Source organism: Pieris napi, chromosome 19, assembly GCF_905475465.1.
Source record: "Pieris napi chromosome 19, ilPieNapi1.2, whole genome shotgun sequence".
Taxonomy (NCBI): Eukaryota; Metazoa; Arthropoda; class Insecta; order Lepidoptera; family Pieridae; genus Pieris; species Pieris napi.
This window is the reverse complement of record NC_062252.1, coordinates 2,510,752-2,538,346: the sequence shown is the minus strand read 5'-3', so window position 1 is coordinate 2,538,346 and position 27,595 is coordinate 2,510,752. Positions and strand designations below refer to the sequence as shown.

Here is a 27,595-nt window from a genome sequence, read left to right as displayed (position 1 = left end):
GTGTAACTGGATCGTACAAATCGACTGGATCCGATGACCCGCTTGTATAACTGAATATTCATGACTGTATACACTCATATATAGAACAACATATATAACAGCTACTGCGCTGTCCGAGGTTTTATATAACTTTTATAATATAATATACCATATATTATATTATAAAAGTTATATAAAAATAAAATAAAAACTCTGAAGCTAATCTATCTATTTATATAATTAAATAACCGACAACGTTTAAGCATTACTAAATGTTGTATATAAGAATGTAATGTAAAATCGTTATATCTAATTAATAATAATACATAATGATATTAAATGTACCTAAGTACATAAATAAAATAATATTAAACAATTCAGTCCCTTTGTGAGTACCATTCAAAATATTGACGTTCGTCGTAAATCGTTTAAAAATCCCATAATAACAAATCAGCAAATAGCCTCCCATTGAAATGTTACAGCAGACAAGTTGTATTGTCAGTCCATTCACTATTGTGTGTATGACAACACCATACATTGACCTGATCGTTAAAACATTCAACATTTACAAAACACCACATTATGCTAAACATCCTTTTATAAGCTAAGGCTCAATTGATATAACCTAAACTGTTGAACTAGTTTAACTGCTTATTGATTTAATATGTTTAAACGACACCGGAGTCACCGGGTATACTTTGAAAAAGACTGGGAAAGGTGGAAAAGCATTTGAGCATCTCCTGGCAAAGAAAGTAGCAAAGGGTATGTGGGATGCGACCCACACCAGAATCTCTGCTATTTAGAGACTGGGTTAGCAATACCCACTAAATCGTCAATCAATAGTTCCTACAAAGTAGAGAGCTTCGGGGTCACTCTCGCATTCTATCGGGGGCATCAACGGCATAACTGCTACGGTCAAAATTTTCGGTACAGTATACACTACCTACATAGGAGATGGGATATTTACTACACAGACAGTAACAGTGTAATAGAGGCCCTGATCCATACTCTCTTAAAAATATGTATGTTTATTAAATGATTTATTTTTTATTTAAAACGACCCCGACGACGAGTTAAACATATAATAATATTATGTATTAGTCCATAAAATAATAATAACAAAGCAAGATGGCTATATGTGAATAATAAAAGTCTATCTAATAATTGTAATAAAATCTCAATATTTGATGAAAAATTTATGTGATTGCTTTTAGGATATTATACGATTAAAAGTAACTTATGTTCAGCTGGGCCACCAGAAGTGGAAATTATAGGTCGAAGGCATTTTGTCATTCAATTACCAAAGCATCTATATCGCGGATTAGCAATTGGTAACCAGACCAAAAACTTTACTCCAGGAACTCCAAAATAAGCATCTTAAGGCAATCCTTGTACGTAGCAGACGTTTAAACGGTATTTAAATAAATTTGTTAAACGAATAATAGATAGAAGAAATAAAATACAGGAAGTAGCAAAGCGCAATTACAAGCTCTCAATTAGCATAATTATACTATCAACTCGTCAATCAATTAAGTACTTATTGTTAGCTCACCTAGAGATCTAGTTCCCATACAGACTATAGGAAGACTGACAGCTAATGGTGCATTCACACAAATATTGTGGGCCAGTTGCAACATGCATTGAGTAACTTTATTACCCACTTCAAAAAAGAATACCATTTTAATTGCCTATAAATTATTATTAACTGGCGATTCTAGTTGTCATCTAGAATCGCCAGTTAATATTAAAGGAAAAGGATCTAAATCAGTGTTCTTTTCTAAAATAATTATTAAATTGTGCATTTTCTGCCCAACAATACTCTTGTCTAAAATTACGTTAAAACATTTCTCTCACAGTATGACGTTCTTATATTACAAAGAATTTCTTTGACTTCAGATACTGATCTATCAAAGAGAACTCAACTCGCTGTCGTCAAAAGATAAAACGATATCTTTAATTAAAAAACAACGTAATTACAAGCTCCGGTGTCTAAAATTTCGCTAAAACTTAATTAAGGTTTTTTGATAATTAAAAGACAAAAGTAATGCTTCTTTTAGAAGCTGGGCTGAACTAGAGAAATATGGTTAGTTAATGTAGAATAAATTAATAAATTATTGTATTTCCACTTATAAAGTTTTTAAGGAATTAAGGTCTGTGAGAAAACGGCAATTATAATTATTTTATACTATGTCCATTAAATAGATTAGAAAATATTAAAACTAATTCAAATAAACGTTTAGTTCATGGACATAATCAGGTTTTACGTTAATTTATAAAAAAAACGGTTTATAAGCCATTAATATAAGAATCGGCTCATACATATTGCAAAGAAAATGTTAACCATAAACTATTGAATACTCTATAAATATGAAATAAGTGATATCGTTTATAGTCTATTACTTTGTCAAGTGTCAGAACCCAGATCAAAGTATTTCCCTTAGAAAATCGTAGGGATTGAATAAATGTAATATTGTCTATCAAAGGGTCTTTTTTTTGAACTACAATTCAAATAATTAAATGTTTTCTGACTCCTAATAAACAAATGAGACACGACGGTGATAAGGACAAAATATACTTTTCGTCTCTTTCTGTCTAATTATATTTAAGCTGCGATAAAAAAAGACAGAAGAGTTTGGGTAAAATGGTGCTATTAGATATACTTTTATGAAAAATACTAAATCTAACTCTTAACTAAACAAACCCTAATAATATGATTTTAAAGACAATACTGTTACTAACACAATTAACTTGTATTTGTGTATTTAAAAAAATAATAACTACAAATCATTAATTTGGTATCACTCTCTTTCTGTGAAATTTTATAAATGGTGATAAAAAGTGAAAAAAAATACTCGATACTTATTTGAGAAAATAATAAAAATAAATGTATATTATACATTTATTTTTAACAGCCTCCAAACTCTTAAATGAGGGCAGCAAGAATCGTGATTTAGCTACAATAAAAATTACCTACAAACAAAGTCTGGAAGATATCACTAGGCAATAACTTAGGACGTGTACTCATTTCTCATATTATGTGTGCATCAAACCTGTTTTATTTAAATATTCATATTTATCTATATATACCTCGGCAAAACATTTGAGGCATTTATTTTTACGTATCCAGGAAGCGAAGTTCATTGACCTATAACACCGTAAGTGTGTAGCATATCTTTCAACACACATAGCGATTTAGCAGTTGCGCAGTTTAACAGACAAACAAACACTGAGTGCATTAGTAAAAATAAGTACTCAGTAAGTACTACGGACTTTCTTTTAACATTCGCTCGAACGGTGAAGGAAAACATCGCGAGGAAACCGGCTTGCCTTAGACCCAAAAAGTCGACGACGTGTGTCAGGTACAGGAGGCTGATCACCTACTTGCCTATTAGATTGACAAATGAAATAGATACAGAAATCTGAGGCCCAGACCTAAAAAAGGTTGTAGCACCACTTATTTATATTAAGTACGGAAATACGCCCTAAAACATAACGTATTATATACGCATACTAAGACTATATCTTAGTATGCGTATTACTATCGTCCGCCTTTAGAGTTTTGCAGAAAATGATTTGATCCTTATCAATTGCATTACTCAATACTGAATTAGACTTTAAAGCCATTGCGATGGTATTAATAGATATGAATTGTGTACATGCTCCTGATGACAAGAGTCATAGAGCGCATCAGAAACGCTCATAATTATTGAAAAAATATTGCGTAATCATGAATGGAGTCTATAAAAAATCCTTTGGTTAAAAAAACATTTGTAAATATTTTCAATATAATACACAACTTTCTAAAGCAGAATAAAGGTTACCGAAGCGAAAATGAAATATCCGAAACCGTTTTAGGATTATATAAATCCAACTATATTCAAGAAAAAATAATATTAACAATTCCATGAATCTGGGAACATCCTCAAATGTATAAAGCTTTGTATTCTTATAATGATACACAAATAAAGCTTTCAGAGGAGGAGTTAAGGAATGTTTAGCGATGAAGGAAAGTTCTATTAATAAAAACTGTATATGCGAGTTAATCGCTCAGAACTTAACATGGGTGACTTTAATAGGTTAAAAATCAGCGGCAACCCTAGCCAGCAGGATCTGGATACTATGTTGTAAACAAATTGTTTCATTTAGTAAAAAAAATTGTATAAAGATTTTTTTATCTAAGAGCCATTTTGATGTCAGTTATTTCGAAAAAATGAATATTAAATTCCGCTTTTCCTAATATATCGCAATAATATGTTCATTACCTAGTCATCACTTTTACTCATTATTTTTACCTACCAAATTAAGAACTTAAAATCACTATACAACACTGTTTTAACAAAAATACTAATTTGCCAATCTGTCAAACTGCATTGACACTGTGTAAAGAGTGCAGTGTCAAGTGCTTTAGTTAAGATAGTGTATTATCAGAATGAATTATTGCGTATAATCTTGGATCCGATAAGGAGGGAGGATGGGTCATGGAGAGTCCAAAGAAAGTCTAAAGAGAGTCTAAATAGAAGAATTAAAGAAGGTAGCCCAGCCCATAAGCGAAAAGTCCCAGGTTGCTGGCTGGGGTACCTTAAGTGCATGGGCCAAGATCGGGCAATAAAGGAAGCATATTAAGTATTAGTTGGAGACCAGTAGGCTTGCCCAGGTACTACTGGATCGGCGGGGTGGAGAAGGTTCTGCTGCAGCTAAAAGCCTGAGCCCAGGACAGCGCTGACGGTTTCCAGTTTTATAGGCCAAGACACATTTGGGTTCGCAGAGTGAGTGTGAGTATGAATGAATTAGTTTTAGGTTCTAGAATATACGATTTAATACAGTAATATAATAACTCAATGCCATAGTAACTATACCGTTAACGTCTGGTAAACAAAGCTATCGAGTGGAGAAAATGAAAGTGGTCGGCATAATGACGTTGCTTTCGTGACATAAATCATATCTAAGGAACATGGCTTCTATTGTGGATACTACTATGCGAACTCATTCGTTAGAGCTCTATTGTAATTTTCATAGAATACTAGCTGACCGGGCAAACGTCATTTTGTATATAATTTATAATTAAAAAAATAGGGGTTGATCATAGAGGGGTGAAAATTAGGGGTTGTATGTATTTTTTAATGCTGTATCGTAAAAAGTAAAAATATAAAAATTTATTTAAAAATTAAAAACAAATTAGGGGTGGACCACCCTTAACATTTGATGAAAAATAGATGTTGTCCGATTCTCAGTTATACCTAATATGCACACAAAATTTCATGAGAATCGGTCAAGCTTCGGAGGAGTTTAATTAAAATTAAGTTAAAATTAAGAGTTTAATTAAGTTTAAGTAAATTTAATTTTATATATTATATGACGAAAATGACAGACAGTGTTATATTTTCATAACAAATTATTACTATTAACACCATCTATTGTTTCTATAGTTTAACTAATATATAATAATTAACGTCAGTTGTAAATCAAAAGAGCATGTTGTAATAGACTTGTGTTGTGATAGAAATAGGTAATTTGAAAACACAAATTGGTGGTGTTTTGTACGTTCGTGGTTTAAAATGAACAAAATGTATGTTTCTACTCTACTAATTATTTGCAACCCACAAATACAGTATTTAAAATACTGTATTATCAATTTTTTAGCAAATAAGCCGCAATATCCACAAAAGAATCAGTCAACTGTCAAACAGAAAACCTACATCATAATCAATCATTGCTTAATAATCTATGTCAATATATAAACTAAAGTTAGATATATGTAGTAACGCTAGTGGGCAGCTGGTTCCACATAGTGGTGGAGCGCGGCAGAAATTGCCTTAAAAAACACTCAGTTATGGAACGACGGACGTCGAGGTGATACGGATGAAATTTTGTATTCTGCCTTGACGTCCGATAATGAAAGAATATCAAAACCCAATAGGTTATCATTTCAAATCGGAAGATTTCTTTAGCATACCTCTAATCTGTGTAAGTAACGACCTCTAATGACCTTGTAAATCATTTAACCTGAAGTTATTTTATTACACTTCGAAAACTATATCGAAAAACTCCCAATCGAGAAGCGAGTAAATCATAGTAGTGGATAGTTATTAGTGTTCAAGCCTGATCATTTATCATACAAACGTGGTCTGCATAATATACAAACGATTATAACAGATCCTTTATTAGGATCCGTCACTTTACTATACGTAATGCCTTTTTGATAAATGAGTAATGTCATGCAGACGAGACAATTGTATTTCTCTTAATATATGAAGAACAATAAGGACCCATTTTCTTCATCTGTCATTTCCACGTCGTATTTAAAGTAAATTAGGTAACGCCATTCAGATATTCGCATTTTTATCTTATTTATCTCAATTGAAATTATTAAGAAAATCTCGGAACAATTGTTTCGTATTGTAATAAACATAAAGCCTTTAAGACAGAATCCTTAAAGTTGCAGTGAGGTTATGGAATTCTCTTCTCGTCCATATCCGCTTAGCTCCTTCTCTATCTTCCTTTAAACCTCTACTGTACAAGCATCACCTATCCAGATCGTATCCCTTACTTTTGTACTAACTGACCTGAAATTATCGTCATTCATGTGCTCTTTTTGTTTTTCATGTGTTATTTTCTTATAAGTGTCCCTTTCAACTGTTCACATATGTTTTAATTCCTTCGCTTTGTCCCATTATTAGGTATTATTGTTGCCTGGAAGAGATCGCTCGAAAGCGATAAGGCCGCCATTTGCCCTCATTTATATCTTTAATTTCTATATACATTGGAAAGGTTATAATAATTAACCAAATCATCAAAAGATCTTCCTACTAAAGTTTTTAAAAATCGATTTAATGTACTTACCTTTGGAAAAAATATATAATTCTATAAATGATTATTTGCGTGAAATTATATTTAATATTAATCTGATAACGTAATAATATATTTTAATAATGTAATATTTTATCACCATAAATAATTAAAATGTATGTATGAGACAAATTTGTACGCCGTTATGAGTGGCAGTATATGCGAACTTTAGATTGTACCACCATAATATTTTGGCGCCATATTCTTGCAAATAAATTATTATTATTATTAATGGAAACTAAATTTTTTAAAACATACGTGTTATTTAAGTAATAATGTGCCTCTACCCACCGAAGCGTAACTTATCTTGTAAGGTACTGTACTGTACTTTACCCGCGTCACAGCTGACGGAGTTTTATTTGAAAAACTGCTTCACATGACGTCAGCTTCAGAAATTAAATTTAAAAATCGAACTCAACTTGTTTTTATTTATTACTCGGTTATAAGTCGTTGTTTTGTTCTTGACAAAAACATTTGTGAAAGTAAAACAGTTTCACTTAATATCTAGTTAATAAGTAAGTAAGTAGATAAGCATTATATATAGGTACAACAGTTCATTAACAAATGAAAAAAGATAAAAAATACATTTTTGTGAACAACTTTAATTAGTAACAAAATGTTAAATAACTTCCAGAAGAAATAATACAGTACGCAAGAAAACGTTGAATATACAAAGTTATAAATTACAAATCATAAAGATTAAAAGTCACAAAAACTTGAATAAAGTAAGGAAAAACATTGTTTTTGCGCCTTCAAAAGTTAAACCTCTGAAGCATAACAGTGTCTATTTCAAAGAAAATAGTTTCCTTGATTATAAGACCGAGGTTTCTCATAATAAAAGTACTACGAATACAAGAATAATGAAAGGAATTTAAACAAATTCTCTTTTTGAATATTTTTTGTTATTCTTGTATAATATATAATGAATATAATTTTATGGAAATTTATGAATCAATTAAATACTGTTTTGTTTCTATTATAAATAAATAAAGGTTAAACTTTGCCGAAATGGTCTCCATGGAATAAATATTTCATTTAACTTCCCACTCAAGAATTTTCCGCGTGGGTACAACCTTCGGAACTTATAAGATAGAACTTATTGCTCATTCATAGTAACTAAATAATTTTATATATTATCAAAGTTCTTGAAGAATACACGACTTGAAATAGAACCAAATATAACTATGAAATAAAATTAAAACCAAACGATCGGTTTTACATCACCTCAATATAATAATAATATCAGTGGCACTACAATCTCTTTAGATCTGGGCCTCAGATTTCTGAATTTGTTTCATGATCATTTTTTTTAATCTAATAGGCGAGTGGGTGATCAACCTTCTGTGCCTGATCACGCCGTCGACTTTTTGGGTCTAAGACATGTCGGTTTCCTCACGATGTTTTCCTTCACCGTTCGAGCGAATGTCAAATGCGCACATAGAAAGTAAGAATTCGTGCACAGCCGGGTATCGAACCTACGACCTCAGGGATAAGGGTCGCAAGCTGAAACCACTAGGCCAACACTGCTCATCACCTCATCAACAAAAAATCTCTCAGAAAAATGTTGCGTCAGCAAGGAAGAGCCCTTGAGAGATGAAAATCAGCTGTCTAATAATTAATATACTTAATTTTACTTAAATTAAGAAAGAAAATATTAATCAAGATAATTGTTTAGAGATTAATCAACCCACCTAAAGTTATTAGTAAAATTTGCACATGCAGGGGATATATTAAGCTCAAGTCATACAAGGATATAGTTTTTTACATATTTTCTTTGTTTTTTTTATATAACGTACGTGTCATGGCATAGTTTTCACTCACGATTATATCATAATTATACCTATATGCGAATTTAAGCTGCAATTAACATTCTAGAGATAGTCATAATTAGTCTTTACATAAGTGGCTAACTTTCTCCGATTTGCTGAGAATAGAAAAATTTATGATAAAGCGTGGGAAAATCCCATATCACGAAGATAGGATTAGATTGACATATTTGCTTTGGTTTAGACAACTCTGTCAATGATAAAGTAAATAAAAATAATGGTAATCTCAGCCTATGATAAAGGCCTAGTTTTCAAACATTTATATCTGTACTAGTTGGCTTAGTGATCATATGTCTTGTCCAGGAGGAAATTTCAGCTTCATTAGATAACATTAAATGTATGGACCAGTTTTAATTGACCCACTTATCTCATATTTTAAGTTTCAGTTAAGTATGCCCGAGTGTATATTTAACTGATTATGTAATATTTATAAGGAAAGGAAAGTTATAAAAGTACCTTAAACAACAAATATATATAGGTAGGTACCTCAGTCACTTTCGCTTTTATCAGCTATACAGTAGCTCTGCCTAAGTTTAGGCCGATTTACATTATCTTAAGGCCGATTTACATTATCTTAGTGTTTAGGAGAGTGCTTTAATACAACTTGAAAGGCAAGTTCTTTAGCGTAGCGTTTACTAAAGCAAGTAGCGTTTACATGTTTCAACTAAAGTACTATCCTAAAGCACTCTCCTAAACACTAAGATAATGTAAATCGGCCTTTAGTGTTTAGGAGAGTGCTTTAGGATAGTACTTTATTTGAAACATGTAAACGCTACTTGCTTTAGTAAACGCTACGCTAAAGAACTTGCCTTTCAAGTTGTACTAGAGCACTCTCCTAAACACTAAGATAATGTAAATCGGCCTTTTGACAAAGTACTACACTAGTGTCTGCTAAACAATATTTGTATGAACAACTCACCGCCTTACAACTATAATTCGATTTTAATTTATTTCATTTGTCGAACTCATTTAGGAGCTACAAAACCGCTTAATTTTTAAGCCTTGAGCCCAAAAAATATATTCCGTAGTAATAAGACGTTTATATGTATTTTAAACAATTACACTTGATACTGATATCAAATAAGTTATCTTAAGGTTAAAACTGACGCAAAATCAGAATTTTGCAGCCAAATGTGCAGAATTGTTGTAAGTATAATAATTTAGTAATTATCGATTTGGTTTATAAGACAGTTATATTTATAGAAGAAACTCGACAAGACTAGAAGTTTCTAAAGGACTCACAACCAATGGTTATCGTAAATTGTATAGACTATAAAGTATATATGAAGAACCTAAGCTACCTACACAACAAAGCCTTCGGTGAGTCACAAATATTCAAACCCTTAGAACAACCTAAACCGAGAAAACATTTAGAACCTAACGACACTTCGTTATCAATGTAATTAAAAATCAATTAATTTTCAAACCAATTAAAAGCGTGACAACACAATATCCGAAGGTTCCAAACACCAAATTACATTTGCACTATTAACCTTGGTCACAAAGCGTTTAGCCACTGTTCACTTCACTTAATCACTGATTACGTATTAGTTTTTTTTACGCGACAAATAGGTAAACGCGTGCGGCCTCCGTGCACGGCCGTGAGCGACTGTTGACTTATGCGCGTACAGCGAAAAGCCGCTTACTAAAGTGCGAAACTCACGCGCAGAAAGATAATAAGTTATCATCCAGCGCTGTTTTGCTTTAGTATAGAAAGTGCTTTCTTCGACAGGTAGTTTCGTTTCGCTTGATTGATGGTGAAAACTGAAATTTCAGAACAGCATTCACACTATAAACTGACAATCTGTTCGTTATTAGCATTAAATTTCTCCAATTTATTTTATATTATAAGTAAAATGGCGATATGTGTCGACAGCTAAGATTATTTAAGTTATCATGATATTTCTCTTTTAAAACCACAGTTATATAATATTTCCTTTCAGTGCATAAGTTCAACGATATTTAGGGGTTTTCAGACCAAATATCGATCAAACACATCATAGAACATGTACAATTATGTTACAAACATCTCCAAGGTCGGAGGAAAAATCAATCATCAGAACAATGACGGAAGTGCTTCAAAAGACAAACAATTTGTTCGTACTTGAGTGATTTAGATTCATTTGTAATATGTACTTTGCTCTCTTGTACCGGAATATCTTAATTAATGTTGATTGAGCCTCCAACAAATTAATAATAAAATATTTTATATAAATACTTGGCTTGATACTTCGCAATTTCAAATTGTGTTCTTATTTTAAACCGTTCAATATTTTCTATATTCAAAAGGGAGAACGCCAGATTTTGAAAAGCGGAAACAACTTTTCGCCATATGGTCTTTCCTGTAATCCGCGAAGCCTTACTGCTCGCTAACCAACTGTTCGTGCTTTGCGTCACTTGACAAATACAAAAACACCTGTTGCTACAATACATCAAGGCAAGTATGAAGGTCAATGGCCAATGTCATCTTTTTCCTAATTTTCTAACAACTTATAATTCCATAAAGAATTAATTCTGTAAGATTAGGACTCTTCTTTTAGTATCTATAAGTAAACCTATACAATATTCGTAAATAAAAATAGTCTATAATTCAGAAACTTAAAAAGCCAAGTTTAGAGTAAGTTAAGTAGGTATATACAAAAAAAAATACTTTTAATTATTTCGCTTTAGCCAGTCGACATTATAAAAGTAGTAAAAATAAATATAATAATCTATTATATAATCACTCATAATAATGATAATTAATTATCATTAATCGACATTAAGCACATTATCAAATAATTTTTTATCTTTTGGTTTTAATCATTAATCAATCATTACTCCGCGAAAATCGGAATTCATGAATATTTAATGAATTATTAAGTGGATCTTAAGAATCTCATAAATTAATGAACGTTATAATGTAATTTTAACATTAAAAGGTTTTAGATTTATTCATTCTTTTAAGCATATCTGATGCAATAAATACAAAAGCATACGTAGTAGTACTGAATTCAAAGAAAGGCAACGCCCTCGCGAGTTTTCGCATTGAGTGAGCGTCCTTTTTTAATATCATATGAGAATTTATTCTACGGATATAATATAATGTAATTGTATTTGTATTAAAGGAAAACCTACACAAAAGTATTTAACTTAATTTAACATTCTTAATATACGTATATATAACAAATAAAATTTTAGAGATAAAAGCGAGCATAATTGAAATATAGCATTTTATTAACCTTTTGTATTTCATTTACACTTTCGTAAATGCTTTACGATATTCCCAATAGCAGTATAGATCAAGTGAATGCACAAGGTCGTTGTAACCGGTCCGCCGGCGCAGCCTCCGCAACTCCCTTTCAGGCTGTATTGGTCAACGATATGCGAATTGAATTATAAGCGTGGGGAAACACTGGGCCTTCAACTTGCCCAACCTGATGTCATCAACAAGTGTGTCGTAAATGTCGTGTAAGATCATTACATTTTGGCATGTTAGGAAACTGACTTTTAATTTTGTTGGAGGCAGACTTTGTCATGCGTTTCGACGTATTTCGTAGTATCGTGATGTTATAGATCCCATATATAAATGGACTAACTAAAACGTTATTTTATTTAAGAGACTTCTATAAAACAAACTTCAGTTTATGAATCAAATCAAATCAACATTTACTTACGCATATTATTAACTATATACGTAATGAAAAAGAAACAAAAGATTTTAATGTACATTTACTACCTACATGTAACAATAATAGTTGTTGTATAGATTATTTAATGTTGTAAGCAATTCGATAAAAAAAATGTTTACACTCCAACTAAACTCTTGTAAATCAAGGATTCTTTAATTCTAAACAACGGAAGTAATTACCTACAATTTAACGCTTCATTGCTCTCAATTGAACGAGAAAATACATGTTTTTCCTTTTTCCAGTTTAAAGCTTTCACGCAAGCATTTAAACCAAGAATGTTTGTAAGAAATTGAAACGACAACCGCTAAATATATGAGGTTCCTTTTTTATTATTCAGTTAATGTTCACATTTAAGTTGACTAAATAGTTTGGGAATTCAATAAAATACTCCCGATTCCATATAGTACACGAATCCTTAGTTAAGCTTATCGTAAATTGTATTCGCATTAACGTATATTATTTTTACAGTCCATACATACCGTAGTGAATATTTGCCTTTGTATTGTCTCGTTCATATTTACCTGAAACCAAATACAAAAATATAAATAATTAAATAATCTACATGAACTTATTAACGCAATTACAGAATCCGTGACTGTAGGTTCATGATACACCATTTAACACAAACAATTATTTTAATAGAAATTCAATCTAAGTTTATTTCATACACAAGACGGGTAGAAGAATCATCCAATATTAGATAATATTTAACCATCTATAATAAACTACAATGTCGAAAGGATTGGTACTTAATTGTGTTTTGGTTTCTTGAAAGGTTCAAAGGCAAATCAGTGTTTTAGGGAAAAACAAAGCAGAGCCACGAAAACGGTTTAATCTTATTAAACACAATACTCTAATGTATATTTTGCGCTCGTTTTCTAGTACGAGCCACTCGGGAATATTTGCATAGCAGTGCATCGGAGTTAATATTTATCCTAGATATCAAACCGAGAGTGGTTTCACTAAATAAACATTATGTAATTGTATAAAGCAATAGTTTACTCCTATTACTAAATTCTACACCGAATATTAATCAATGAAACACGAAGAGAAGGAATAAATCTTTTTTACAGGCTATTAATTATACGGAGGGGACATTTCTTCATACGATAATGTCGAAAGATAGACCACTGAAACATAAGTTCAATAATCTCAGGAAAAAAAGTATATATATTAAAGGTTGATTTTCCAAATACTCTTAGTTAGAATGTCATTAATAAAGCCATAAATAGATGAGCTGAAATAAGCATTATTTCATACCTTTTAGATATTTTTTACAAGTATTCAGAGCGCTGAACTTCGAAAACAAGAAACGATAACTTAATAAGCTGTTGTAAACGTTCTTATATTGTTTCGTTGTTTGAAATAAGATTAGAATAAGGCTTTTAAGGAATACTTTTACCGTTTTACATTATTTCGGTTTTTACTTTTACTGAGTACAAAAGAAAAAGTTACAAAAACTGTGTTCTTAGCGCTTGTCAATAATTTAGATGACATAAAACAGGCAAAACCTTTGTTTTAGTGAAGGTTTTATTAATAATTTACGGAATTTTAAATCTTGTATAAGGCGTGAGTATTATACATGATTGAAATATTTTTTTAACGTGCTACTCGTCCCTGAGGTCGTAGGATCGATCCCCGGATGTAGGCCAACGGACTTGTTGACAATTTAACACGGTGAAGAAAAGTATCGTCAGAAAACCTTGCCTTAGACCCTAAAAGTCAAAGGTCAGTCATATAAGGTTGATCACTACTTGCCTTTTAGAAATCAGGTAACATCAAATCTGAGGTCCAGACCTAAATGGTTGTAGCACCATTGATATGTAAGCACCTCGAACCCCTGTTCCGCCGAGCCACCAAATTGAATTATTATTATTAGACTTATTTTTATATTTAAATTATAGTTAGTACAAAAGTACTTTCATTCTAGACACTAAAATGTGTTGATTTCTTTCCACAAGTAGGTTAGTAGGAAACGCATAGGCCGGCGCCATCGCAGTCGGCCATGTCACAAGTTCGCATGTATCAGTATGTAATACATGGTTATATGTATACATACATTGGTAATGTACGAAAACTATTCCTATTTTTTGTACGAAAAAAAAGCACACTCTCAACAGAAACCATTGTTTTTATGACTTACCTTCCTTATCTGTCGTAACCGTATGTGATATTTTTTTGTTTTAAACAAGTTTTATTTAAATTTTCCATGAGTAAAAACAAAACACCTATATACCATAAACTATACCAGCAAATACCACCAATAATAAAATTTAAATCACACGTAACATTATCAAATTGTATTTACAAGTCAACAACAGTTATCGTAACCAGGTGACCATTTCACAACTTTCGATAATAATCTATCTCCTTTTCGCTTATAGAATATGAAAGAGATAGATCGAAAGCTCGATGCAACGTGGACGTGGTCGGAATGAATGCAGAATGTTGCATAAAATTGGTGCAATACATTGTATATTGATGTTGTTTCTTAATTTTAATTAGGTCAATACGTGATATTTAATACAAAATATAATAAGCGTATTACATACCGTCTCTGAAGCTTAGTGGCTATATAACATTGGAAATTCGAATTCCGGAAAATTTATGCTTTAAGGTCTTTCTTTAATTCAATAAAACTAAAAAATTAAAGTAAAAAATCCGTTTCATAGTAATTTTCACAGAGATTTCTTTTTATTTTGTAACAACAATTAAAAATAAATATAAAATAAAGTGCAATATAGCAGCATAGTATTTAATTACAAAGGAAAATATACACACCGTTATCAAAATATCACGTAAGTCACATATTTCTGTCCTTAACACATTTTCCTTACCACAACAAATGAGAAAGTATGCCGCATTGTATAAATTATTTACCTAAAACTTGGCAAGATTTGGAAGAGACATCGGCGCGTGCGCGGTCATGTTCCCCAAATAATAATTGATCATACAGTATGGGACAAGCATCATATTTATCGACGAATTCTTACCAACCGGAAAACAAATCTGTTTGTTTACTTAAGTCTATACACAATAATCGAAGCTTTTCGACAGTAATTATAATAATTAATATACAATTCAAGATAACTCAACTCAAATAATATTTAAGAATAAATTAATAATATTATTATTACTAATCTTCTAGGCTACCTGATGTGTACGGTATATTTTCACGGTATGATATCTGCTCTGCAACCTACTCTCATACATGTGTGTGTACCCAGATAATATAACAATAACATAGGTTGATTAAATTGTATATTACTTATAAAATTGTTAAAGTTATAAAAGGGTAAAGAACTCCGTTGTTAGTTAAAAGAATTCCATAATACGTACATTACATAATCTGGTTGTGCAGTGGAGGCCACTGCTTAACCAGGTTAACCAAGTTCAAAACAAGGCTGATTGCACTTTATTTGGAGCTATATCGAATGGAGTATGCAAAATTATTGTGCAACTCTGTCTTATTAATTACTATATTGCATTCGTGGAACACTTATTATTATTAACATCAAATATTTGGGATATTGGCTGGTCATTTTTCTTTAGATAAAGATACTTTTTTTTACTGATGTAAGAATTTTTGAAACCTACATTTTTAGTCTCATAGTCACCTTACTTTTGTAAAAACTGTATGGTTCATTTAAATTATAAAAACTTAATCATAAAAACGTTTTTCCAGTTTTTTTATTTTTAATCATAATAAACCGTAGACTTAATTTAGTATGATTACAATATTTTTCCATAAAAATAGTAACCATGGTAACGGATTTCATCCATTATGAGGTAAAAGATCTTTAAGGTACTTTTTGTGGAGCCCTCTGGCATTCGAAGTGTCTATTGGTGATGATATCACTTAAGATCACACGAGCCTCCTGCCCGTTTGCGCCCTATTATATAATATTATAAAAAGGACAAAATAAAAGAAAAGGTCTCTGGACCCTGCGTTAGTCTCTCCAATCTCAATGAGAAAGACAGAAAATTATTAAAAATCACATAAAATTAGTTAAATATTTCAATGTTTCAACGAATATTACCATACCTTAAACCATTGAACCGGCAACCACATTCTCTCACATCACAAACGTACATCTCCAACAAAATTAACTTTAAAAAAAGGGGAACACAAGTTTCACAAAAGCACTTCTACTCACACAAAATATTATGAAAGACGAAAATAAAGATCATTAAAACTGGGAAATTAGTTAATCTTTAGTGTAAACCATAAAATATCTATAAATGTCATTTACGTATTAAACGTTGTAACTGAGAACATAAAAGGGCGGAAACAGATCAAGTGTTTTAGATGAAATGGGCGGATCCCGGATGATTCAACGCAATAACGTAGGCAACTATTTGTAGCTTTAGTTATCTATCTATAAAATTAACGTTACTGCTATTCAAGAGAATGCCTTGTCTCCTTAATATTTTAATGTATCGAAGGATATAAATCATTTTTGTAGGAAATTCTGTGCGAAGGTGCTAAGATTTTACAAATATGATCTTAAAAACTTATGTTATACAAAAAAATACTAATTGTAAAATAAAGTGAATTTGTTCTGAATAGGGTTAATAATCCTTTAAGTACTCGAACACGTTATCCTAAAGAAAAAAAATTAAAAAGAAATTAGTTCTATACGCTCAAACAACTATACCGATTATTATGGTGGTCCTTCGAAACAGAATACATAATATTTGTTATTCAAAGGAAGCTACGAGAAATAAATAACAACACGAAAACCGCAATAAATAAAAACTAGATTAAGCAGACAATAATCTCTTAGCGCAGTTTTTCTTGAAATTAACTTCATTAACACTCTTTGATAGCCAAGACTTTGATGTACTTAAGTGTTCAATTTTGATCCTTTTAACGATAATTAGTATTATTAAACGCGACGCCTCTCTTTGTTCGTATATTTCTTTGTTTTGTCATCGTGTTTCAGGACTTTCCTAGTCCTCTAGTTAATTAAGTTTTTAATAACTCAAATCTTGGCTCGACGTTTCAGCTTTCTGTGATGGTCTCGCTTGTTTGTCATAAAATAACTGGCCATAAATCAGTACTAATAATATCTTACGAGTGTTTTAATAACGACTATAACGACTTAATGAATGTAATAATATACAGCTAATTAAAATAATAATTTAAGATTAATAACGTAAACAGTTTATGCGTACTAATTACTTATTTGTGACAGATTAAAATATTATAAATTATCTTTATAGTAAAGTGCTATAAAATCTCTTGAATAATATCGCTTACAAGCGGTACTTTTCAAATAATATTCAATTAAAACTATTAATAACTGTAGGAAACCGTCTATTTACTTTTGAAGGACGGAACTATTAATTTCTTTAAGTATATTTTTTCTTAATTACACCGAAGTAGGGAAGAACCTTCTGTCAATGTTATACTAGAACTTAACAGTAAGGGTTTAAATTATGGGTGACCTTTCATTCATTTATTTAACATATCTTATTCATTTAATAAGTTGGTGGTGTCAGAACACCTCAGCCTCGTAAAGCAGAAATCTTGTAATACTTCGGGTGTATGTGTTAGCTTTTAATATTTATTAAATTTAATTCTAAACATTTTTTTATGAAATATATTCTTAAGAATCTTGCTACAAGTGCGCATGTGCAATAGTTACTCATTTGACTCGTTCAGTTGTTTACGAATTGACACGAACAACGCCCGAAATGGGATGGTCTGGTCGGAGTAGGGAACAGATTATAATAGAGGTTGTAACACATGCGCACGGGCAATTCCTTTTATCAAGTTTGAAGTTACTAAATCAGTGAAGTGAATTATAGTGAATCAAGTCATCAGTGTTTAATTTCCTTCCCCTTAGTACTAGATCAACTAGCCCTTACATAATATGGTACAGGAATTACAGAATAAAGAGTGCACCACCCTCGTATTATAATATCTCCGGCGTAGTAGAGAATAACCACTATAGGTTTATTGAGGAGACCATTATTTATAACTTATGAAATATGATTGTTTAATCACATAAATTGCGATAAATTACCCTCCCATCCTAATTTATCTTTTACCCCAGTTATAAAACACGTTTACATAAACTTCCACCCTATTAATAACACTAAATGTGCACCTGTATACAATTTATTGAGCAAGGAAGTTGTTCTGCTGAAAGATTTCAATCAACCTATTTACAGTTTCAAACTGTTTACAATGAAAATATTTTTGCTGCTATTTGGTATACGGGTATATTAATAAATGTTTATTTTAGGTCAAACACAAAGGTAAAATTCCATAAATTCATTGGTTCTTTAAAAATTCTTCTGCATAAACTTTCTTAAGGCGGGTACAATAAGATGAACCTTTAGCCGGTTTTTTGTGAGACAGTGGTACTGCCCCGGTCGTGTCTGTCCATTTGGCTGAAGCCCGAAAGCAACAGCATGGCACTCCCACTAGGAAGAAGGTTAACTGATTGCACTGGTGAAGTAACCTCTGTCACAGGTTATTTCAACAGTGGGTGATGGGGTCATCACGTCCCGACGCCGGTAAAAATAAAGCTCAGCCGTTGGAACTATACTACTGCACCTAACATGGTAGTACTGCGCTCTGAGGGAAAATAAATTTTAGTAGCAATGTACCTATACTTAGAATAATAATATAGTAATTATGTTTTTATGACCACACACACAAGTTGTCACTATATCTCTAACGCTCTGTTTTGTAGTTACAAATGAAGCCTTTTTACAATCCTAAAGCTTTATACTGACAAAAGCTCCTAAGGGCATGAGTTTACGTAACTTAGTGCTTTGTTACGAGATAAGTCTCAATTGGCCAATTATATAATATCAACTACAACATGACTTTTATGTATGTAAACGAGATTTAAGTATTCCCATGTGCAATGTAGAGGTGCAGTCCCGTGGTGATAAGTAGAGCAAATTTTTTTGTGTAAACGCAGACACGTTCTACGTTTTATTTCATATTTAATTTGGGGCTGGAATCCGAACTAAGGACTAACATTCTTTATAAGTCAACTATAAGTACGATGTAAATAGATGCTTCCTGCTACAGGAAGCGAATGGAGAAAGAAAGCCAAAGACAGAGTCAGCTGGAAAAAGCTGGAGGAGGCCTTTACCCGTGAAGGGTTTCGATCGACGGTAGGTACTGTAGGTAGCTAGGATATAGGATGTAAAGGAGAAGCTGTATTTTTTTGTCATGATAGGAAAATAAACGGGCTTTTTTATATTATTATTAATTAGTTTATTATTATTATATGTACGATAATGTTTTTCTCGAGTTGAATTATATATTACGAAATTTACGCCTTTCCTTTTAATTGCGCTATTAAAATTAAGTTTTTGACAAGATTTTCATTGATACATAAAAATAAATAATATGTTTCTTTCCATTACAGCCTAAGCACAACTTATAAAAACCGACAGAGTTTTAAGTAAAAGTGAAATTAGGTGAATTTAGGTTTTATAAATGAGGATATTTAAATAGGATATCTCTGTCAGAACAAGTTTTGAAATGAATTCTTGAAAAAGTAAAATGATTTTATTATAATTCTCTCTAACAATTTTCAAACATCTTTCAGTCAAGAGAGGTCACGTTATAATTAATCAAAACACAAGAAACATTAATTAATAATATAGAAGTTCCAACATCTTGTGTAAACTACGGGACCCTCAAAGGAATTCTTCGAATAACTGCTTTTAGGCCAACCCAGTTTACATAGCGTGGGCCACTTTAGTTTTATCAAGTAAATTCAATGAATAACTGAAAGACAAGAGAGTGACTTTTATTTAATTTAACACATTCTTGCAAGAATAAATATTATTGTTAAATTAAATTGTATCATTCACTATCGAGTTGTTTTTATATAAGATAACTAGCTGACCCGGCAAACGTTGTTTTGCCATGTATATTATTTCTAAGAAACATTGTTTTAGTTCAATAAAAATAACTATCTACAATAATAAAAAAAGGGGTTATCGTAGAGGGGTGAAAATTAAGGGTTGTATGTAATTCATAAAAAAATATAAAAAATTGTTTTGTGGTGGACACCCCTTATCACTTAGGGGTTTGAAAGATAGATAGACAATTATTTAAATTATCAATCTCTTTTTAAGCTTTTTACAATAACCTCATATTTAAACAATATTGAATTCAATCCCGATGACTTTGACTTCTGTCAACTCCAAACCAACTGCTTTTGCTAACCGCGATTGCTGCTAGCGCCATCTAGTATATAATAATAGACTCTCGGCGAAAACAATATGATTTATTGCTACTACAGAACATCTTCTCAAATAAAATTAATTGCAGCTCCCTTCTAGAAAAATTGCCCTTCCTTATTCCTGGCAACCAGACTCGTAATCGTGCTTTGTTTCATGTTCCTCACATCAACACTAACTAAGCAAAAAACTCAGTTTTGTATCGCGCAGCCTGGACATACAACGACCACTGTTTAAGCTATCGCGAATATGCTTAAGAGGAGTATTTAGAATATCCATAGCGCTAAATCACCTCCATCATGAGCATACCCCACATACATACCATCACGTACTTACCCTCACTTTTACACCATCACACAACACAGCCAAATTAGGTACCACTTAGTTTAATATATTGAATAGTGTTTATTTATTTGTAAATTTTTCCTTTTGTAAATTTTAGAACCTTTTTGTAGTTAAATGTTATGTATTCCACCTCTGGTTTTTCAGTGTAACTGTTTGTTATTTATAATTTATGTCAGCTGTAGGATTACGAAATAAATACTAGTTTCTTCACATTTAAAATTTCACGCCGGACATACGTTTTTGTAGGTACAATGATATTGTTTAATGTGATAATTTGTGGTTTCTTTACCATTGAATCTAACACACAAATTAACTCGCAATGATAATGCAATAGGTCAATGTAAACTTAGGTAATTACTAAAATCTCATTGCTCTCCGCGTGTCATGGTCACAAGTATTTATTTTATGGATACGCAATCAACTATGTAATCTTTACTAATAACGCTGAAATTATAAAAATATTTACATCGGATGGTCAATTAAAATATAAAATTATCAGTGGCGAAAAGTGGTGGTGTATTGGCAACTACTTGCCTATTAGATTGACAAATGATCGTGAAACAGATACAGAAATATGAGGCCCAGACCTAAAAAGGTTGTAACTTCTTTCAAGTAGGTACCAAGGCACGCCGTCCTTTTTTGGGACTAAGGCGGTTTACTCACGATCTTTTCGTTCACCGTTCGAGCGAATGTTAAATGAGCACATAAAAATAAAGTCCATTGGTGCATAGCCGAGGATCGCACCTATGACCTCAGGGATGAGAGTCGCACGCTGAACTAGGCCAACTGCTCTATTAGAATATAACTCTAAACACAGAAACTATTGGTTAATACGAGTCGTTTTAAATCAAGTTAGGGAAATATTGGAAAAAGTGTTCTTTTGACCTGCAACTGAATTTCGAACGAGAATTTATTCGAAATAGTGTAGTTCCAACTTCCAACGTTGGAGTTAGTTTAACGCCGGACCGGAACATTCCGTAAATCGGCATGAGCTTTGACATTTGACTATTGAATGAGATTGTTAATACCTTTTTAAACCAGTTTTCTATGAAACAAAGCATATAATTGTGGATTGTTTTATTATTGTTATCGTCTACGGGCGGCAGTATCCCTTAACATCAGGTGCCCGTTTGCCCTCTGTTCTATAAAAAAATATTAGCTTACCATTAGCCTCAAATAGCAATTTAATGTTTTACCAATCTCAAATCAGTTTAAATTATTTTAATAGTTAATATATATCGCTAAATAAATTGCCAATAAAATAAATTAGGATCAAGTTCCGGTTGGCTAATTTCCTTATCTCAAGAATCGCCCGAAGACATCGGTGTATGTTTGTAAACAGTCGTGTGAAACGGAAAGTGGATCCGTGACCTCATTACAAGGTCAAGTGACGTCACCCAACAGGCCTGGGGATTCGCAAAATGCTAATGGATAGATCCATCATTGTATCGTTATTAGTTCTGCTGTATATAATAATACTAAGAAAGCCCTCGTATTTCCAATATGTTGAATATAGTTTAGATTTTTTATATACATTTCTTGCTAACAATTTTGTTCTATGGTGGTTCTGTATACTGCGTCTAAAATTCGTAAACTATAGTTTTCAGTAAAACATAATTTAGAATATTAACTATTAAATCATCACAATTATCTTAGTTAAAGAAGTCTACTGGATTTTTATAAATTTTATATAAGTTTTGGACTCAAAATACTTTTTGTTGTTTTTTACTATAATTTTTTTGAAGTTTCCTAATATATTTCCATTCCTATATATTCATAAGCGGAGCGGAGTGAGTGACGTATATATTTTATTGCAGAAATCTTCCAGATACCATCTGAAGCTTTTTAATATTTCGGGTAACTGATCGGCAGTCACCTTTTAGTTTATTAACTCGATTTTCATTCTAAGTACTACCGAACCTTTTTTATCTTATTATGATTGATAGTTCGTGAATATATTTTGTCTATGACGTCAATAGACTAAACGCATGTGGCGTTATTAAAGTTTCAACGCCTACAATGTGTTCACATGTCTTCGAGGCAGTTTATCTAACGAAGATACATCTTTTGAATTTCAAACATAACAATAATGGATTTGACCTTTAATTTTTACTCTATTATTCTATTCTATTCAAATTGTATTCTCTCTTGAGTTTATGTCGTTGAAACCTGGACAATGGAAGGAGAAAAATAGATGCTCTGGAGGAGGATGCTTAGAATTTCTTGGACTGCTAAGGAAACAAACTTGTCCATACTAAGACAGAGTGGAGGGCACTAGACCTCGTGGCTGATCGCCTACTAATTGGGTCGATCAATTAAAGTTCCTTGCAGGTTTTACCATCACCCGGACGCAGAGGCTCGCCCAAGACAGGAGGGAATTGAGGAAGTTTTCCGGCGCCATTAGCACGACCTTCAGAAATGAGAGCGCGACTGAAGAAGAATTGGGTTTGGTAACAATTTTAATTCTACCTTAATTTTGGTAAGAAAAGGTAATAGATTATGGACTTAAGTCTCAAAAAGAAACACAATAGCAAATGTACTATTGTAGTGAATATTCTATAGTTTATGCTTTTAAGCTCAAATGAGCTTTAAGCAATTGAAAACATCTGCTCATATTTCCGTAAGGATTTTTCGATCAGGAACATGAAACTAGGTTACACTGAAGTTTAAAAATAGCTGAAAATTTTCTAGGAAATGTACATTTCATAACTTTATTCTACCAAGAGAATGGCCCATTAAGATAATTTAGAGACTTATATTTCTAGTGACTAAGTAAATTATTTTACTCTTCAAGATTTTCACTAAATTTTGTTTTTTATAGCAAACCAACATCAGTAGATTTTTACCGTTTAGTTACGCCGGTGGTCCTGGGTTCTATGCCGGCAACTAAATAATAATCTCTTCTAAACCTACAAGGCTACGTAGAAGCATTCATTGAACTCTGTACTCTGTATAATTTACTTAATAGACAAGTAGGTGATCATCCTTCTGTGCCAAATACAAATCGTGCACACTTTCCGAACTGCTTGATCCCATGGCATTGCGTAGAAATGTGGAGTCTCTCGGCATCTTCTACCGCATTTATCACGGAGAATTTTGAGACGAGTTGTTCGTATTAATACCTGAGCTGAGTTTTATCAACGGACATCGAGGCAGTATAAGAAATCCCCCCCGAATCACCTGGACGTCCCTTGTTCCACAACTGAGCGTTTCTTAAGGCAATTTCACAATTCGACTTAGGGTATATCAAGAAAAGAGCGTACCAATACTTAAAACGCCGGCAACTCACTTGCGAGCCTCTGACAATGTGGCGGCGGTATCACTTAACATAAGCCGACTCTCGTGCCGTTTACCTCTGTTATGAAATAAAACACAAATACATAATATGTAACAATAAAATGAGTTCCTAAGTGCAACGTACGAATATAATTTCTCTTTCATACGTTAATAGCACTTTTACTATGCAAATCACTTATGATGCGCCCGCAAAACGAAAACATAATTTTAGAAAGTGACGTTCATTGTATGAAATAACATACAATTGTCTGATAGACTTGGAGATATTAAAAGAAAATATTTATATAATTCATGAGGCAGGTACGAAGGTACGTATTAATGCACAAGTGTTTGTATAAATTAGAATTTTAAAAACATTGGTTACAAGTTTAAATAAACTTTAAATGAGCATACCCCACATATACCTTCACGTACATACCCTCACTTTTACATCATTACACAACACAGCCAAATTAGGTATTACATAGTTAAATGTATTAAATTTTTTTTTTCCCTTTTGTAAATGTTTGAGCCTTTTTGTAAATATTATGTATTCTATAGCTAGCTGTAGTTAGCTGTAGGATTACGAAATAAAGAAATACACTTAAACAGTATATGATACGAGATAATCTTTTGGTAATTTTTTATTAATTCTTACGACGAAGGCTTTTATTCCTTTCCTTTTAGGTCTTATACGTATTTTGATTGATTAGATGTAACACAAAGACTACTTTTTCTTTTAAAAAAAATCCTTTGAACATGCACCATGACGGAATAATTGTGATGTAGTGTAGTACCCACAACACACAGGCTCTCTAATTTTTTTGTATGTAATAAGAGGCAAACGGGCAGGAGGCTCATCTGATGTTAAGCGATACCACTGCCCGTGGACACTCACAATCGCAAGTGGGTTGCCGGTCTTTTAAGAATTGGTACGCTCTCTCTTGAAGGACCTTAAGTCGGATTAGTTCAAAAATACTTGTGGCGGTGCGCGGCAAACACTGTTTTAAGAAACGCTCAGTTTTGGAACGACGGACGTCGTGGTCATACGGATGGTATTGGGACCCTAGTATGGGGACTAGCGTTAGTTCAATACTGTGACAACTATATTTGTCATTAATTAAATTATTTATTTAATAGATTTTTAAACATATTCAGTTAGTTAATGTAATTCTTTGAGAAATAACTTATCTTTGAACCAATTATTAGCATTTTTAACTTACTTAAACAAAAAGTGGGTCATGTTAAAGTGATACTTAATAATATATTTAGTGGTGTTAAATTATTTAAATCCAAAGTCATCTTTACAAAGTTAACAATTTGTAATTACCGCAACAGAGTGCGTACAAAAATATGTTAATTACTAGGGACCGTTAATGTTTTCCTTTGATGCAAGAATATATTTTAGAAGTAAATTTTTATTTTCCCTTTAAATTTGACACAAGTATTACGCACATAGATATAAAAATCCATTGGAGCATAAACGGGATTCAAACGGGTTTACTGAAAGCCTGCGGTGTTGTTAATACCACGACAATAGCGATTACATATCAATATTGAGGTTTTAAACCACGTAATTTCAAGACAATTAGATCAAAGCACTACACATGTAGAAAAGGTTTCATCGTTATAGTTTTTTATTAGCTGTACCAACTAAATAGGGGTTTCAAGCATTACGTAAGCAGATTTACTGCAATTTATGCCCCCCTTCCTCTTGTCAGCAAAAGTGAGCAAAGCTCTCAAAAATAATAGTACATTAATGTATTAATGTTTTGTAGGAATCCTCGAACATGCAATTCGTTTTCAAGCATAGACAATGTGTGGGTAACATGTGTTAGGACTAGTTGATCTAGTTCTTAGGGTAGGAAATTAAACACTCCAATGATGACTTGATTTACTATATTTCACACACTGACCCTACGTAAAATGTATAAACTTCAACTTGAACAAAGGAATTGCCTGTGCGCATGTGCTACAAGCTGTTTTATCATCTAGTCCCCACTGACTCGACCTTCCCACTTCGGGCAGTTATTCGAGTCAATTCGTAACAATTAGAAAACCGAACCGAAATAACCGAACGAGTCAAATGAGTAATTATTGCACATGCGCACTTGTAGCAAAAGAATATGTTTCATAAATTATTTAGAATATAATTAAATAAATAATAAAAGCTAACACATGTGTAAAAAAATTCTAATTTCTAATTTTTAATCTTAGTTTTAAATATGTGTTTCTCAGTAAGTGAATTTTGTATGCAATTCTTATGAGAAATTAAGTTATTCTTAAACCTAAAAAAAGTTAATAATTACTGTTGACGTAATCACCAAATAAGAAATTCCCCTGGCCCCTCTAATAATTACGTAATTCTTGAACGGCCCCATACTGAGGAAATTGACATGTTCCATGGTAAGTTTACATACACTTTTTCTATATCATTAGGTTATATCCAAAAAATAATATTTTACTTTTATATTGGAACGTATTTTGAAAAAATTCCGCATACGTTGCTTTCTAGACACCTGTATGGAACATTAGTATTCCTATCGTATAAAATTCATACTTGCAATATTATTCGAAATACACACCACAAAAATGCGTCAGTAAGTTTAAATTTACCTAGAATTAAGTATGGCCACAAAGATCTCCTATTTAAATTGCTAGTTCCCTTTAAATCATACCATCTTACTATCTTCATCAAGAGAAAAGTTTAAAATTTCAAAGTATGAATGCAGTAGTAATGAGGTCCAGAACTTTGCGAGCTTTCAGTTGATTGCAGTGAAAGTTTCCACAAACATAATGAACTTAAGCTGGACTTTAACAGGAATGTAAAATCGAAACGGCTTTGAAGTTATCTTGATTTAAATACGCATTTAACTTTAAAGTGTAACATCAAAAAGAGCATAATTTTGTACTGCATATTCTTAAGTTGTAATTAATACCTATTTTGATATTTCAATAAAATAAATAAATCAGTGGCGCTACAACCTCTTTAGGTCTTGGTCTCAGATTTCTTAATCTGTTTCATGATCATTTTTAAATCTAATAGGCCTGTAGGTGATCAGCCTCCAGTGCCTGACACACGCCGTCGACTTTTTGGGTCTAAGACATGTCGGTTTCCTCATTTCTGTCACCGTTCGAGCAAATGTTTATGCACACATAGAAAGAATGTCTATCGGTGCACAGCCGGGGATCGACCCTACGACCTCAGGTATGATTGTCGTACGCTGAAGCCACCAGGCCTACACTGCTGCTTTCTATAAAATAATGTCTTAATATTGTGGATTAATATTTTTGTTTGGTTATATCTATAGTTCAATTGAAACTCAAAAAATACTTTAATATTTCCCTATACAATCAACTATATATTTTAAATCAAACATTCGTACATTCCTACTTTGCATAACGATAAATTGAATTCAAATAGCTTAAAGG

General features: G+C 32.1%; 1 protein-coding gene across 8 annotated transcripts in view; it reads right to left on the bottom strand.

Annotated features, from left to right (window-relative positions):
* Window positions 1-27,595, bottom strand: part of LOC125059403 (IQ motif and SEC7 domain-containing protein 1) — a 164,543-nt gene that overhangs the window by 54,670 nt on the left and 82,278 nt on the right. For 2 of the 8 annotated variants that reach the window (XM_047663811.1, XM_047663816.1), the window contains exon 1: window positions 10,079-10,269. The exons of 5 other annotated variants lie outside the window; for them this stretch is intronic. The gene's annotated coding sequence lies outside the window, so the exon portion shown is untranslated. Of the gene's footprint in view, window positions 1-10,078; window positions 10,270-27,595 lie in introns of those variants that run through there. One more of the 8 variants, XM_047663812.1, reaches the window with a different exon arrangement.